The sequence below is a fragment of the Schistocerca serialis genome, chromosome 1, assembly GCF_023864345.2.
Source record: "Schistocerca serialis cubense isolate TAMUIC-IGC-003099 chromosome 1, iqSchSeri2.2, whole genome shotgun sequence".
Lineage (NCBI taxonomy): Eukaryota > Metazoa > Arthropoda > Insecta > Orthoptera > Acrididae > Schistocerca > Schistocerca serialis.
In genome coordinates this window covers 635,719,899-635,738,275 of record NC_064638.1, presented here as the reverse complement: position 1 = coordinate 635,738,275, position 18,377 = coordinate 635,719,899, and positions in this window count along the sequence as shown.

Genomic DNA, 18,377 nt, shown 5'->3' with positions numbered 1-18,377 from the left:
GCTCCCCTCACAAGTCACTAAATAAGATGAGCATTAAAAAAATGTATTGGGCCTACAAAATGAATAAGCAAGCGTGATAAAGATTACTATGAATGAAATTAATTTGTAAAGGAGATTGGAACGAATTTGGTCAAAGAAAATGGACTTACAATAACTTACCTGTGACCTTAGGCATAAATAGTATAAAAAAAGACTAATTAAGAAACAATTGTCCTGATTCAAAGTCAATTAGATTATTTCTCGATTTAAATGAACTCTTGTAAATATTAGTATGTAAATCAACTTGTAAACACTGTGTGATGTTATGAAGCGAGAATTTCTTTTAATACACCGTTCACACAGACGCTCACCACAGTGCAAGTGAAGTTGTAAAGTTCGACGATTTTCAGTGGCAGTATTCTACTGCACCATACGTGTAAAAATTCATTGATGTGTGCAGTGTGTAATAATCTGTGTCATTCCACACATGCAGTTGCACTGGTAGCTACCACTTACCTGTGAATCCGTAACTGGATAGTGCACAGGAAGTGATGTGAGGCAGTTTCGGTGGCAGAAGCTCCCTCCAGCAATCTAAAAAGCACAAAGCCACGATCCGCCGAACAAAAGCGACGCACGGCACCTCAAACGCGAAATCAACGCTCTACAAGTAAGCTCCGGTCACATGCGCACGCACAGACTGAATTTCAAGATTGCTTGCAACAGTGGAGGCGGACAGCCACCATGTGACGAAATAATGTAAACGCTCAACCGCCAACAGCAGTTGCTGTGCGCTATATTCTGTAGCAAAAACATTCACATCCAGTACTGAAAACATTTTTGTATGTATCATAAACCTTCTGCGAAACTCTAATATAGAGAAGTTAGCATAATTAGTATAATGACTGATTGTACAAAGAGATAAGTCACAAGTTCACCTCTGAACACTGTTGAAATGCAAACTTTAACGAGAGGTCACGATACGAATGAAAATAAGCACACTAAAATACATCAAAGTATCCGATCCTTCCTATATCCCATCCCACATGTATATAAAATTAGTTTTGTAAGCTATTATAATATAAGATATTTTTTCTGTTTCATATGTGAAATAATTTGGAGAGCCACACTCGAACCCTGAAAGTGAAAGATTTGGACTTCCTTGTCGAAGCCATCACCAGTGGCCGCTCTACAATCCAAGTGTATCATAAATAGTGTATGTGCGACGAAAATAAATGTATAATTAAGTGCGATAATGGACAAGCCAATCAACTTACAAGACGATGACAATATAATGAATACAGTCAAAACAGAAAGTTGTGTACCAGTTGTGATAGTCAAATTACTTTTGCAACAATGAAAATTGAAGTGTGACTATTTCCTTATAAATTTTGTAAATATGTGTACTTATGGTCTTAATTTTAAGAATCATCAAGAAAGACTGAATCCATGCAAACACTGATAGAAACACAGAATAAATCCACAAGGATCCACCATCAGTAATTACAAATTGAAACGTTAATTCTTTTATTATGGAATGAATGTGAATTGAAACTTTTAATAACCAGTATGTTACACATGAAAATTACAAATATTCCAATGGGCATGAGGATGAAAGTAATACCTTCGGTATTCCTTCCCTCCTCATGGGAGGCAGTGTAATATTAGTAATTTTCGCCTCACAAACATTAATATACGCTCAACAGTAAATGCCTTATGGCCTAAAGTTACCAAACAATTGTAAAGTAAAAGAAATGCACCATCGCACAGCAGCGACAGAGACTATTATTCTTTATCTTTGCCATTCTTGCGCAGTGCCTGTAAATCTCTATGTACATGTATCGATTAATGGTATAAAAAAGAATTCTGTTGTTTCAAGACAAATGAGGCTTTTGACGCCTCACCTTTTACTGTTGGTATTCTATGAAAGGAGGAAGCGGACTTGCTGCATTCCAAAACTGTATTTTATATTTTATGTGAGAATATTGAGTGAATATGCTAATTGTTATTTTTTTTCAATCAGAAAACATATAGTTTCTTGTAACTGATTACAAACAGACAGCTTCAAGAGGACAGTTTGACTGTTATGTATAAAGTATTTAACCACAATGGTCATCTATTGTAATTTAATATGAAAAGGTATGTAGCATTAAAAAAAACAGATGTGTTAGAGATAAGTGTGCTTATTTTAGTAAATTAATCTTGATTATTTCCATCTCCTTATTTACCTGAAGGATAATTATTTTGTGTTACTTCATCACCAGAAATTACGATCACACTGATGGGCCGAACGCAGCATGAGGCAGAAGGAACATTATCGTTTTCCTATTATTTCTGAACCAACTTTTTTGTGTAGTGTTACATTTCTTTTAAAGTCTATAAATCTTCTGGTCCCTTAGTGTTGATCCAGGTATGACTACATCGCAACTATAAAAATGCACAGAAATGATAATGTTTCTTCTGAATGATCTCAAATATATATATCAATATGCTGCTCTTATTCAGGTATTTAATGCTCAATGTATGTTAATATAATAGCGTAATCAATCCCTGATTCTGTTGCCAAGTGGCCCACCAAAATATTCAGTTTTTCAACATTAAAAAAATATATATAATAACAATTCTTTTTCTTTTCATCCCTCAAGAGCAACGCTACAGGACCCATAGATTTATCTACTATACTCACTGTTATAGATCAAAAATCAAATGTTTTCATTTAAAAAGCTCCCATTATAGTATAAGTTATGTAGAAAATTAATAAAAATGTTAATTTTTCTTATCACATTCACATATTATAAAATAATTATTTTTTCATACAAAAGATGAGGGTAATAAAATAAATTAAAATTTTTTATAAATGGTGCACATAAGAAAAAAGTTTAATTCATTCTAATGAAGAATAATTCATATTAAAAATTTACCAGCTCTCCAGTTCAATGTATTTTATTATTTAACTGGGCAGTTAGAATTAATTTAAATAAAAAATTCGTTCTCAAAAGTCCAGAAACCTTCGGCGCCACATGAAGAAAGCCCAAAGGACTTTTTCTTGATGTTTTCTTTTTATTTCTTTCCACCCTCTGTGTTTTTTCAAAGTCCAGGTAGCTGTCCTTCTTTGCATCTGGTCCCATCATCTTTAATAGAGGGGGCAGAGCTAGAACAGCGGCGATTTGATGTCTAATGATTCCCACTGCTTGGGCAGTCAGCCCACTCCCAGCCTGGGGCATTCTGAGAGCAAATGTTTTCGATAGCAGGTTGTATATATAGTCGGTATGCGAGTGGCAGAGTACATTCTTGAAATGCTAATTTCATCAGTTTATTTTGGATGTAAATAAATTATTTTATTTATTTTAAGATATGAAGTGTAAATAACAAGTAATGTTTCTTTGGAACATTCAAGATAAGATTTATAAAGAATATTATACTTTAAAATCGAATTATATTGCCATACTGTTTTAAAGGGCGACAGCCTAAGCGCCATCTCTGAATGAAATTATGGACTACTTAGTGAACAGCACGAGAGAATGTGTGTGTGAGGCAGATGTACTGCTTCTCCTGGATGGTCTTGGGTTTAAAAAATGTGAACTAAATATTATGATAAATTTTATAAAGAACAGACAAGTTACGCCAAGGAAGAAGAAATAGAAATACAATGGACATGATATTCCATGGATTCTTGCACTTCTGTGCATGAACTATCTCTCCTTTGTCATTCGCCAATCTTATCTGCTTGGATTTGGACCTAAGAGGATGTTCTTGTGTAAAGCTCATTTTGCTGTACCAGCTAATAATGGAAGTTGTACTTAAAACCAAAAAAATATAATGGTTATTTTGTCAAAAGAATTTGTATATGCGGTCAATCAATTTATAAAATGATACCTGAATTGTCTTAAGTAGATATGGGCCTTAACAAACAATTTTCATTGTTAGGCGCCATCTTAGAAAATCTTTAACATTTTTCTTTTAGCTCATCTACGAGGCGTGCCGTTGGTTAGGACAATTAACTTTCTTGCAAATCCTACAAGCCCGGTGGCCTTTGATAATTTACGAATTTTTACTTACAGCTTTCGTTTATATGATGAGATAACATCACAGACAGAAAAGGTCTGGTCAGACGATTCCAGTTCCATTATAGGGTTTCATTTGTAGATGCTGCTCTTGTTATCTTATATTGGGGTATTGAGAAGAAACCACGATATTAAGTTACATACTGCAGTAGTTTACATCAAACAGACTTGTGAAATATTCTCTGGAGCAATAAGCACACGACTTCTCATGAGCCTGGAATAATATCTGTGGTGTTTGGTAAAGCAGGAAAGGACAATTAACTATCGAAGATTACGTAAATACCCTAAGAACTGAGCTAGTTTATTAATTACTGATCTGTGTTGGGCTAACTTAAAATATATTGCACTATTAAGAACATTCTTGTGAGTCATTTTCAACCGCTACTATTGAGTAATTATGAAAACGATTACATTGGCAGACTGCTGTATATATTTTTACATATAACTGTTTTTATATTTTTTCATTACACTTGGCACCAATAGTAAGTGTTCTGCAGCATATACGATTGAATATCGAAAGAATTCTTATCAGTATATATTTTTGTGTTTAAACAGCTCAGTGCATATTCACCAATAACTGAAGTCACTGAACACTTACAAGTGGGGCCGAAATTGAAACTGCAGTCGTGGCCCATGTATATCACTTGGCTGTAATTCGATAGGCGGATGGATGCCGCCAATGTGGTTGCCATTGGCTTCAACAGATGGCGCCTAAGACGTTTGCATACAACAGCTGATCACAGGGTTTTAGTTTATGATGGATATTGTTGGTTATATTTAATTTGGAGAGCCACACTCGAACCCTGAAAGTGAAAGATTTGGACTTCCTTGTCGAAGCCATCACCAGTGGCCGCTCTACAATCCAAGTGTATCATAAATAGTGTATGTGCGACGAAAATAAATGTATAATTAAGTGCGATAATGGACAAGCCAATCAACTTACAAGACGATGACAATATAATGAATACAGTCAAAACAGAAAGTTGTGTACCAGTTGTGATAGTCAAATTACTTTTGCAACAATGAAAATTGAAGTGTGACTATTTCCTTATAAATTTTGTAAATATGTGTACTTATGGTCTTAATTTTAAGAATCATCAAGAAAGACTGAATCCATGCAAACACTGATAGAAACACAGAATAAATCCACAAGGATCCACCATCAGTAATTACAAATTGAAACGTTAATTCTTTTATTATGGAATGAATGTGAATTGAAACTTTTAATAACCAGTATGTTACACATGAAAATTACAAATATTCCAATGGGCATGAGGATGAAAGTAATACCTTCGGTATTCCTTCCCTCCTCATGGGAGGCAGTGTAATATTAGTAATTTTCGCCTCACAAACATTAATATACGCTCAACAGTAAATGCCTTATGGCCTAAAGTTACCGAACAATTGTAAAGTAAAAGAAATGCACCATCGCACAGCAGCGACAGAGACTATTATTCTTTATCTTTGCCATTCTTGCGCAGTGCCTGTAAATCTCTATGTACATTATTTAGAGATTTGGGAGGTTGAAAGGTTTATTCATGAAGGAACTCCCCGCTCTATTATTTACTTATATTGACATATGTTTTGAGTCGCACCTAGTGCCACTACTGGCTATAGGTATAGTATGGCAATGTGAAAATTTTGCAGTTTTTAAAAATTAAAAAAAATCCTCTAGTGCTAACATGTATAGAAGTACCATTCTGGCTGCTAGTCGTAATTACACCCTGTTAGATGTTGCATTCTGAGTATATTATTTTTAAATTACATGTGAATGTATGGAGCACATGACCATGCAACACCCTCTACTGAGGGCACTTTGCTGCTAGTTGACTTGTTTTGTGTCAGTATACACTCTGCTTAAAGACTGCTTGTGCCACATTTATAGTCATATGTTATTGGGCACTTTTGATGAGTTGTCAAGGCAGTGCACCTGGTTGGTTAGGAAGGAGTTGAACTTTGTGGTATGTAACTCATATAACCTGACCTCATTTTCTATAATGTTGAGACATGTTGAGTGTGCTGTTCACTTAAGTTTTGTACTTTTTTGTAACAGATGTTTGAAGATAGGTGTAATTCCAAAATGTGTAACATGCTCTAATAAAAGAGTCTATTGAACATCTCATGACTTTAATGTGATTGTACAGCATTGGTTGCCAATTATTAATCAGATTGTCATTTTGATCAGTTATAGTAATGACTTCATTTTTGAAAAATTAGGATGTAATTAGAGAATATTTTACTAGAGGAAGACAATAGAATTGATTGTTTTTATTTAGCTCAAACTTCCTATAAAATACACAAATAATTAGCTACAGATAATCATTATTTTTTAAATATTTTCAGACAAGATGACACAAATTTAAATCATACTTTCGATGAGTTTGTTGGAATTAATTTAAAATTTCTTCACTTTAAAGAAATGTGTAGTGAATGTTGGAATGCAATTTGGATTTTTTATGATAGACACAACTACAAAACTGAATAAAGGCAAGGTCAGAAATAAAAACAGAATTTCATAACAACACAAATATGAAACATAAATGTTAAACAAGAACATTAAACATAAATGTTAGATGTTAAAAATTTTTAATTAAGGTTTTTTCATCTCTAATTTATGTTTGCAAGACATGACCTAGTAGTTGTTAAAAAGCTAAATGAAACAAAAGAAAGCTTTCGAAAAAACAACCTAGAGCAGAATATGAAAAATATAAAAAAGATGATCAGCCATGCTATTGAACAAATAAAACAAAGACTCGGAGGTTTAGATGGTAGTGTTCTGAAAGCTACTGAAGAGAACAGAGAGGTTGAAAAGCAGATGGTACCTTATTACTATAAAAATTATGATGATTTGTTTCCTATTCCACCAACACTGTCAGAATCTTCATCTGAGTTTATTTCACACTGAAAATCCATTACTCCAAAGACAAAACAACTTGCATAAATACTGAAAAAGCTAGAAGAAAAGGAGAAAGTCAAAGAAATTTTACATAAAATACCTATAATGGTCCAAAAATATCAAAGTTTTGGCCTAATGATGGTGGACATTCTGTTAGGGGTATATTTAAAAATGATAACATTTTCAACAGAGGTAAAAATTAAGAAACAAGTGATTATTTAATGAAACTCCTGAATAAAAGTGGTGTTGAAGATAAATATTATAAGGAACGGTTTAGATAAATGTGAAGACATAGAAATATCAAGAAAATCTATATTTCAAAATAATTATCATGTTAATAATATCTATAAACCAAGTAGAGGTGCAAAATATGACACATTAATGAAACCAATATGGCAAAAATAACAAAATCAACAACCCCCAAAAGAAACTGAATGAAGGTTTAGTAAGGAAATATACAAAAAAACCTGTCGAATATGTTTTGATGAATGATGTTAGAGATTTAATAGACAGACTAACAGTTATTCATGATGAAGACTTAGCTCGTAATAAAAATTACCATAACAAAAAAGTTAGAATAACACAAAGGTTAACTAGTAAATTCCTTGATTTTATTATCAGTAATGCCAAATGAGTTCCATATTTAATTAGATTTTTGAATAATATTCCTCACACTTTTGGAAAAGTGAAAAACATGGTAATAGATTAATAAATACATTAACTAACAAACTTCAATTTGAAATGCATTTTCCTGGTTATGCTTACTATGTTCCTGGGACCAAATTAGATGAAAGATTATTTAGAGGTGAACCAGAAATTAATCCATGAGAGAAAGCTTATAAAAAACATGATACTGCTTATAGAGATAATATAGATTTACAAAAAGACACGAAGTAAATGAAGAACTTCAATTAGCTGCAAAAGAAAGAATGCATGTAATTGCAGCTTCATTAGGAGAAAAAATAACTGCATATGCAGTCAGAGGAATATTGTATGGAAGACGAAAATTAGGAATAGGCGCATCTCTGACTGTTTCAGCTGTTGCTGGTTTAGATGTTGATGAATATGGTTGGGGATTGTAAACTTATTAATAGTTATAATTTTTTATGTATAAATGAACAACTTTATACTTCGCGACAGCGTTGATGGCCTCTCGGCCGACGATGCGCAGTAGGCAGCTGCGTAGCTGGTCAATGAGCGCTCATTCGGTTTCCGCACCTCGTGCTGTCTGAAGCTCCGTCATATTTCAGAGTTCTACCGTGTTTTACGTGCGGAAATTGCGGTTGGGCGATTTATGTTGTATACTGGGACTTCTCTGAGTTCTGTCGTAATGGCTGAATCACCTAAACGTCGTCAAGAGTTTCACAAACGGGTAAGAGACCTTATGCTTAGAGTGTACTCTTTATTCAAGAGCGAGGCAGTTTCAGGCTGTCAGAGCAGGCAGTTGACAATTTGGTGTTTCGGTCTCCAGGGAAGAAACATAGCCTTCCAAAGAGGGTAACAGGAATCGAAGACTTCTATCAAAATGTGTTATGTCGCAAGGTTTTCGAATTTTATGAAAGAGGCGAGTTCCCCATAGCAGCGAAATTGTACACTGTTGTGCACGAAGCAACTGGGTTTGATGGAAGTGGAAGATCAATGGAAAGAATGTTGAAGAACATCAGATTTAAATGTGTAACGTCCAATGATGCGTGCAAATTTTTAATGGAGCGTAATGTTATTGCTGCTGCTAGGATTATGTTTCTAAGCAAAATGCATGACAGCATATCAAAAGGAACGTCAACTGTCTGTTACTTGGATGAGACTTGGTTAAATCAAGACCATACTAGAAATTTAATTTGGCAAGCAACAGATGGACAAGGCAGTGTGAAAGTTCCAGTGGGGAGAGGCGGGTGTCTTATAATATGTCATGCAGGTTCTGCTGCTACCAGGTTTGTGCCTGAAAGTAAAGTTATTTTCAAATCAAAATCAAAAACCACATCTGACTACCAAACCGAAATGAACATTTCGAGAATGGTTTCAGAATCAGCTGTTGCCTTATTTGCATCCAGACTCTGTCATTGTTATGGACAATGCAAACTATCTCTATGTTGTTCTCAACAGGCCTCCCAATACAAGCACAAGGAAAAGTGATATTGTTTCTTGGTTGTGAAATAATAATGTAATTCACAGTGAAACACAAACAGAGCAGAGCTTTTGGAAATCATGAAGATGTCAAAGACCAGCGTTAAAAACTATGAAATTGACTCCATAGCTAAGCAACATGGACACAGAGTGATACGAGTACCTCCTTATCACTGCCATTATAGTCCCATTGAACTGGTGTGGGCAAAGATGAAGAAATATGTGGCAGACAAAAATACTACATTTAAAATAGCCGACACTGAAAGACTCACCCATGAAGCAATAGAGAAAATCACCATTACTGATTGGGAAGCTTACGTGCATCACACTGACAAACTGCAAGAAGAAGATTGCCAGAAAGAAGTTGTCAGAGACGAAATAATGGATTCGTTAATCGACAGTCTAGCTCTCACATCCAGAGAGTCCAGTTCCGAAGGCAGCGACAATGAAAGCTCCGTGTAAAAAGGTATGTGAATCGAATGTAAACTTACTCTGTAATTATCATGAACATTTACTTTCTTTTCAAGCTGTCTGTGCCGTATAAGGAAGTAGTTCAGTGGAATATCTATTCTGTAATGACAATTTTATTTTACTTCGTTTTTTTCGTTAAATTAAACGCCTTTTCGTGCTGTAATCTGTTTTATTAATCCAGACGCTTTTAGAATTTTATTTTAAGCCATCATCGGTGAATATCGTCTTATGTAGTACACTATAGCTATTATATGCCATCATGTAGATTTATTGTTGCATAAATAAATTATTAATTATGATTACATGCAAAAATAAGGGCGTGAACTGTTCTTAAATGTACCATGATGGCATATAGCCACAATGTACTATTTCAGATGATATCCACCGATAATGCCTTAATATATAATGTGGCACACCTCTGAATTAATAAAACAGATTGCAGCTACAAAAGGAGTTAACGTCAAAAAACAATTATTTATATGCTTACTGCAGATAATGACCATTCAAACAAAGTTGTTTATTTTACTTCTCTCTCCATTCTGTCTATGATATATTGCAGATTTAAATGCTTTTCATCCTGGGATCTGGGGTGAGTATTTTAGATTTGATTCTTTCATCTTTTTAAAGCATGTGGAATGGAAGGTGTAATCTTTCTGTAAGGTGCAATTTATTATAGAATCCATACTGCAGTGAGAGAGTATGTATCACTATTTCGTAATGTAGTTATGACTGGGAAAGATTGAATAGACATTCCATTCTGTTATGTGTATGTCGCAGTTATTAGGTACATTAAATAAGTTTATCACGGAATGGGGAGTACAGCACGATGAACCTGACAATAGCGAGACAGGTCAAACATTGACTAAAGCAGCTGACTGTAGCATAGATGCTGTCAATTCACCCAGCGCTGAGTTGACAATGCAGTACTCCTTGGAAGACGCATGGTGCGGTGACAAGCCATTAACGCTGTTGCAGACTATAGTATTGATTATCGTCTGGTACCAAGTAGCAGAACTTTTAAAATTACATTAAATAATGAACAGTTACATACTACTGATCAATTTTTAACTCATGCAAAAAAGAAAGAGAGATTAAAAAGCTATTGAAAATTTCCTTACTATATTAGGTATTAATGTTCTGAAAAATATTGTCGAATATACAACAACAACAAAGAATGGAAGTTCTGGATTTATAAAACACAAAGGTGGTTTCTATGATTACTATTAGCTGCATTGCCATATAGCAACTATTGGTTCACTTCTGTAGCAATTGCTAATGCAGTAATAGACAAGAAAAAAAGGTGATGAAGTCTCAGAAGAAGAAAAAAGACGTAATTTAGCAATGGCAAAGAAAGGAAGTGGATGTACAAAAAAATTCGAAAAACTAATCAAAACATATGATAATCCTTTATCCAATTTTGACACAGAAGAACAAGGTTAAAAATTAAATGTTTTAGAGGTGTTGTTATGACTGATGAATTACCTAAAGAACCAATGAATTTAGAATGTGGAATAGTAAACTTAGATGAATCTGATCATCCTGTTACCCATTGGATTTATTATTGTAAATCAAAGAACTCGAAATTTGTTTTCGATTGGAGGGAATATGCTGAAAGAAGCTGATAGTTAACTATAGCAGAAAAAATAATTTATACTAAAATATTGAGAGAATACAAATTTTCGATGTAGTGATTTGTGGTCGTTTATGTCTGTTTGTTTTAATACCGTGGTCAGCTAATTATAAGTTCAATGACATTTTCAATCTAATAAATACGAATTTTTGTATATAACTTAAATTTTATATTTTATACCCCATCTTAAGACACTGATTCACTACAACAAAAAAATAAAAATAAAAATAAAGAGAGAATTAACTTCAAAACTGGAAGGTTTTCAAACGAAAGACGAAGATATTCAATCAACATTCTATAGAAAAACTAAGGAAGAATTAGATTCAGAATTTAAGAAAATAGCCCTCTGGAGTTGTCGTGCGGTTCTAGGCGCTACAGTCCGGAACTGGAGACTGCTACAGTCACAGGTTCGAATCCTACCTCAGGCATGGATGTGTGTGATGTCCTTAGGTTAGTTAGGTTTAAGTAGTTCTAAGTTCTAGGGGACTGATGACCTCAGAAGTTGAATCCCATAGTACTCAGAGCCATTTGAACCATTTTAAGAAAATAAACCATTACTAGAATTACTTCTTATTTGAATTGAAGATTAGAAATACTCAGCCATCAACAGATAGAAAAATAAAACCATTATCAGAGCCATTAAGAGAGAATTACAGAAATCTAATATTTTCAATCATCAGGAAATCGAAAAATAAAAGGTACATCAAGCAAGTTGATAGTGAACTGAAAGAAATTTCAGTCTTCTTGGTAGAAAAATAGTGAACGTGAGTGATCCAATCAACAAAAAAGATGTAGTTAATAAACAATACTTAGAAAAACAATTAAAAAGTCTTGTTTCAAAAAATGAATATAGAAGTATTGTAACACAATTCAGTAATGCTGTCAACAAAAAAGAATTAAAAGGTCTTATTAATAAAGACGACTTTAATGGAAAGATGTTATTTTAATAAGACTATTCTAACTAATTACTTCACTAAAAGGAACCTGAAAATGCTTTTTCAGATTATTTTTCAGAAACAGATTTAACTCCATACTTAAATGAGTCAAGTATTCTTAAAGATAAAGTATCCAATAACCAAACAATTGAATTTACTTTTATAACTGTGAGTGAACAAAAAATATATCATTTTGAGTACATATTTATCCTTAGCAAGGTTGTTGTTACAGATAAATATGTAGGAAAAGGCTTATACTTTAATGATTTCAATTTTTGTTTTAAATGTGTTTGATAATAAGTAGAAAATAACTAATGTTAACAAGTAAATAGAAATATTACATAAATAAAATGTTATAACAATGAGATTAAAGAATAAACTAGAATCTCATCCAGTAGATTCAACATTAGTTACATTTGGTGAAATAATTTAAATCTTATTAAATTTGTGATTTATATAAATGGAGAATCATCATTCACTGCAGTCCTTCAGGACAATCACATTTACTATTTGAAGTGTAAAACATTTACTGAGACATCTAATCTTTGTCGAGTAATGACTAACCATGGAAGGTTAAGAATCATAGGCTTTTGTGCAGTATGTGAAATGGAAGACTAAACTCATTAAAAGATTTTCTAAGTGAATGTCTAAATATTCATGAAGAAATTATTAATGACTTACATAACCAATGAGAAAATATTTTAAAAGAAGACATGTAATCACACTTGGTATTGATGATTTATGGCAAGTAGATCTAGTAGAAATGGACTAACATGATATGAAAGGAATGACAAAAATAAATAATAGATATAAATATTTATTTACTATTGTACACGTTTTTTTCAAAATTTGCTTGGGCTATTAAAGTTATAGATAAAAACTAGTAAGAACGTAGTTGCTGTTTTTGAAAAACTATTTAGAGATAGAAATCCAAAAATTTACAAATAGATAGTGGTGCACAATTCCATAATAAAGGGTTTCAAGAACTGATGAAGAAATATAGTATTAATCATTATTCAACTTTTACAGAATTAAAAGCACCCATTGTTGAAATATTTAACAGAACACTTAAAGAAAACAATTGAAATAATTTGACTTACAAGGAAATTATGAAAGACTGATCCAGTTTCGAAATTAGCTGATGAATAACATAACACAAAACATTCAGTTATAAGAATGGAAGTAATAGAAACTATTAAAAAGCATTATAAACCATATACTGGTGTATCTAAAAAGAAAGATAACATTTAAAAAAGGTGATAAGGTTAGAATAAGTAAATTGAATGGATTTTATGAGAAAGGATATATAGCCAATTGGTCAACACAAATTTTTGAAGTTGAATCTGTTATTCATTCTAGTGCAATAACATATAAACTAAGTGATTAAATGGTGAAGAAGGAAAAGGAAATTTTCATGCTTATGAGTTACAGAAAACAAAAAATGCTTATGTATATCACGTTGAAAAGTATTGAAAGAAAAAGCAGATAAGGTAAATGCTAACTGGTTAGGATTTGATAATTGGGTAAATAAAGATAAAATTGTTTTACAAATATTACATAGAAATTTCATGTATAAATTATCTAACAGTACAAATGAGAAAATTGGCTCATTCGTATTTTCTATCTGTATGTTATCCTGATGACAGTGGAGTTATAGTCTCTAGATTCGTAAATCAATTAACTGACGAAAATGTGAATTATTTAAACACTCTAAATGGGGAAGAAATTTGAATTGTTTTGAAAACTTTTTAAAAAACACTCTACCTGTGTATGAAATTATGTTAATTCAGTCTGATGAAGATATATCATCATTAATCAACTTTATACTCATGTCTCAATACTTCTTCACAGTTTGTACGTCTATCTAAAATTGCATATAACTTTATTTGCAAGTTTCTGCTTTGTATTCTAATGGCACATTAACCACATTCATTGTCATCAATGAATAATTTTAAAAGAACAAACAATGTCCCATATGTCATATTAAATATATAAATGAACATCATAATAATCATACTGTTTATACAGGGCCAGATAGGAAGAAATAGGAAGAATTTATTCTCACAGTGAAGAAATGAGGCCAGAAGAACAATCAAGTTATATAAGATCCAAAAAAACATACATTTTGTAAGTGTCTTTACTCAGAGAAAAATAAAAACCTTCATCATCATGATCAGTTAACTCGAAAATTTATCAATCCATTATGGAATAAACGTAGTTTACAATTAAAACATCAGAGTTTCGTACCAATTTATTTACATATCTTATAGGGGATATTATTCACAAATGTTTGTAGAAGAATTTGGTTATGATAAAATAGAAACAGATTTAATATAAAGTAATGAAGATGGATATATTTATTTTATTGTAAGAGGACAGAGAGTTTGAAAATTAGGTTTACTGACACATTTAATTTTATGGCTTCATCACTTAACAAACCTCAAAAAAGTTTGAAAACGGATCAAATAAAAGATTAAAAATGTTTTTCTCAGAAGCGATATTCACTCTAGTGACTGGAGAGGAGTATATCGATATGTCTACATGGATTCTTGGAAAGAATTTGAAGAGACACAATTACCAGCAAAGGAAGAATTTTACAGTAAACTGAAAGACTCTGAAATAAGTGATGAAAATTATATACATGCACAATTAGATTGGGAAAATTTTAATATTAAAAATCTTGGTGAGCATCATGACCTGTATCTTAAAACTGATGTTTTATTATTGGGTGATGCGTTTGAAAAGTTCAGAAAAACTTGTATAAAAGCATGTTATCTATATCCATCTTGGCATTTCAGTGCAACTGGTTTACCTTGGGATGTAATGCTGAAAATCACTAAACAACCATTTGATTTATTGCATGATAATGATATGATTGTAATGGTTGAAAAGGGAATAAGAGGAAGAATATCTCACTGTTGTTAAAGATATGTTAAAGCAAACAGTAAACATATGATGGATTTTGATAGTAAAAAGATATCAAGTATCTGACATATTGAGGCGCAAATAATCTATTTGATTATGCTATGAGTCAATTTTTACTATACGGAGGATATGAATGGGATGAACCAAATGATTTTGACTGTGCAAAAAGGTGTGAAATATCAGATACTTCTAAAATGCGATAAATCTTTGAAGTAGTTTTAGAATATATAAAAGAACTACATTATTTACAGAAGATTTACCATTAGCTCCTAAAAATAAACGTATACCAGGAACTAAAGTAAACAGTTTGTAACTACTCTGAATGGCAAATATGATCATGTAGTTCACTATAGAAATCTTAAACAGTGTCTGTCTCTAGGAATGAAAATGACAAAAATACATAGAGTTTTTAAAATTTAAACAATCACATTGATTGGAGAAATATAAAGATTTAATTATGAATATGAGATTAAGGCCAAAAATAATTTTGAGACAGATTACCAAGAATTGTTGAATAATTCAATGTTTGGAAAAACAATGGAATACACAAGAAACAGAGTAGATAAAAAGTTAGTATCAGATGGCGATATATGTGAATAAGTTATAGCTAAACCAAACTTTGAAGGAAGAATTATGTTTAATGAAAGTCTTGTAGCTATTCATATTAATAAACTCAGAAGTTGTGTTTAATCAACTATCTACATTGGTATGGGTAGGCCTATAACCTAATTTATCTAAAGAACTGATGTATGATTTTCACTAGAGAATAATGACACTGAAACATGGAGAAAATATAAAATGTAAATGTAAAATCTGAAGATTTTTATGAAGACATGATAACAATGATTGATAAATTTGGTACTAGTGATTATCTTGAAGATAATATTTACAACAAGCAAACGAGGAAGTTTTAGAAAAATTAAAGATGGATACATAGGAAAAATAGTGGAAGAACTTGTAATTTGAGAGCAAAAATGTATGCTTATAAGGGTGGCAATAATATAAAGAAAAAAATCTATAGGAGTTAAGTAATGCATTTCTAAAAATAGAATAAGTGTAGAAGATTATAAAGAGTGTTTGTTTACAATAGGGAAGAGTACAAAATAACTTTTATTTTGAAGTGAAAAACATGAAGTCCAAACAGCTGAAATAAACAAGAAAGCACTGAGTCTTCATGATGACAAAATATGTGTTTTGGAAAATAAAATAGATACATTACCATATGGACATCAGTAATTATAAAAAATCTAATAAAACTTTTTTCTGTATAAATGGAGACTGTAATCAAGAAGATCAACAATGCATGTGTCTCGAACAAGATTCAAAAACTAAATGAGTTAGAGACATATATTTTATACAATATTAATGGATCTGAGCATTTAAATACTAGATATGGAGAAAGAATTTGAATGGAATGAGTTTAAGATTATTTTACTAGCTAGATATTACAATTTAATCAGTGACTGTCGTTTTCAATTAATTGGCAAAGAACAGATTAAACTGAAATATGAAGGAATGAAGAAACTTAAAAGTAGAAGTAATGAATTTTGTGATCTTGAATTCACTTTGTGAAAAGTTTTGAATATTTTGTTCCTTCCTATTAAAGTTTATGTCTTTTAAATGGACAGTACCAAACAGCTAAAGCAGTGTGAAAAAAAGAATATTAATGAATTTTATTATGATAGACATCGAAAAGATGGATTTGTAAAGAACGTAAAAATATTATGAGAAAGTTAAAGCTACTTATGAATTTGTTACTGCTGTAAATAAGTCTTCTCTCAAAAAACATTTATGAGTAACTATTCATAAAGAGCCCATGTCTCTTCAGGAAGAAAGAATTAGAAAAATTTTAGGTAAAGAATGGAACTTATAAAAGCATTCTTTATTAATTTTTTCTTACATTCACCTTATTTCAGAATATATTGAATTTATTTTCACATGTTCATCTTTTATATGAAAGAAATTCTTATTTTATAATAGGTGAATGTGATAAGAAAAATATTCATTTTTGTTAACTTTCTAATTAATTCATAGTAAAACTGGTGTTTTTGATATGAAAATATGTGAATTTTGACATAGGTTTATGAGTGTAGTAGATAAAAAGTATCTGTCCTGGGTAACTTGGGTGGTTCTGGTGTGGGCCAGAACTCAGCTAAGTGACCTAGGACACATACTTTTTACCTACTCTCATGGTAACTCAAGTAACTTTCATCGTTTCTGTGTGCAAAGGTAGTGTCACTCAGTTACTTCCAGAACCCTTGATATATTTAAATATTGGGAGTTATGCAAGCACACAAACTGTAAGGTGAGTTCTTCAAGTCCAAAGTTCCTTATAGTTATATTTGCCCTTTAACAACTTGTTTAAATCTTGCAGGCCATACTTGGTAGTTGTGGAGAGTATTAAGTTTTAAAGGTTTTTACTTATGAGTATGAACTGTTGAGTATTTTATCTGCTATCATTAAATAATTCCATTCATTGTCAAACTTGTGTTGTTGCTGCCAGTTTGCTGTGTTAATTAGTTGCTTTAATTTGCCACTTTTCTTGAGTTTTGAGAAATTGTATATTTATTTGGGGTCATTATATATGTTTCTGTTAGTGTGCACTTGTTGGGAGTCACATTCAAATTGTATGTCATTCCAGGTTTTCTTGTATTTCAGGGGACTGTGTATTCATTTAAGTGTCATTATTATTGTTTCTGCTGGTATTTACCATTTGAAAGTCACATTTAAATTGTATTATTCCTCATATTTTCTTGAATATGCGGTATTGTGTATTTGTTTAAGGGTCATTATTAATGTTTCTGCTGGTGTGTACCAACTGGATGTCATGTTTAAATTGTATGCCTTCTCAAATTTTCTTGTATTTTGGGGAGTAGTATATTTTATTGCTTAAAAGATTTTATTAATGTTTATAAATTGTTAAGGGCTTTCCAACAGCCACAATCAGGGGTGTAGCTTGTTATAATTTCTGCATTTGGGTTGGGCATTGTCTATGTGCTTGAAGTTTTATTTGTGCTTGGGAATTGTTAGTGCTTCTAGTGGCAATAAATTCATTTTACTGTAAAGCTTAGTTTATTGAACCATCTTGCAATCACACCTAGTTTGTGTGCCTTCTTCCTTATATTTGGGGACTTACATATATTCCTGGTCTTAAGCCCTGTTCTTAATCATATAACTTGTTAAATTTTTTATTAATGAACTGGTCCTGTTCATGTTCTTTAAATTATTGTGAGTGTTGTTATTCGTTTTTTATAAATTTGTAATCAAAATAATTGTTGTTAATCAGTTAAGTGTATTCCATGAAATGACAAATGACGAAGTATGTGCGTCCACCTTCTTTGTGTTTTTCCTCAAAA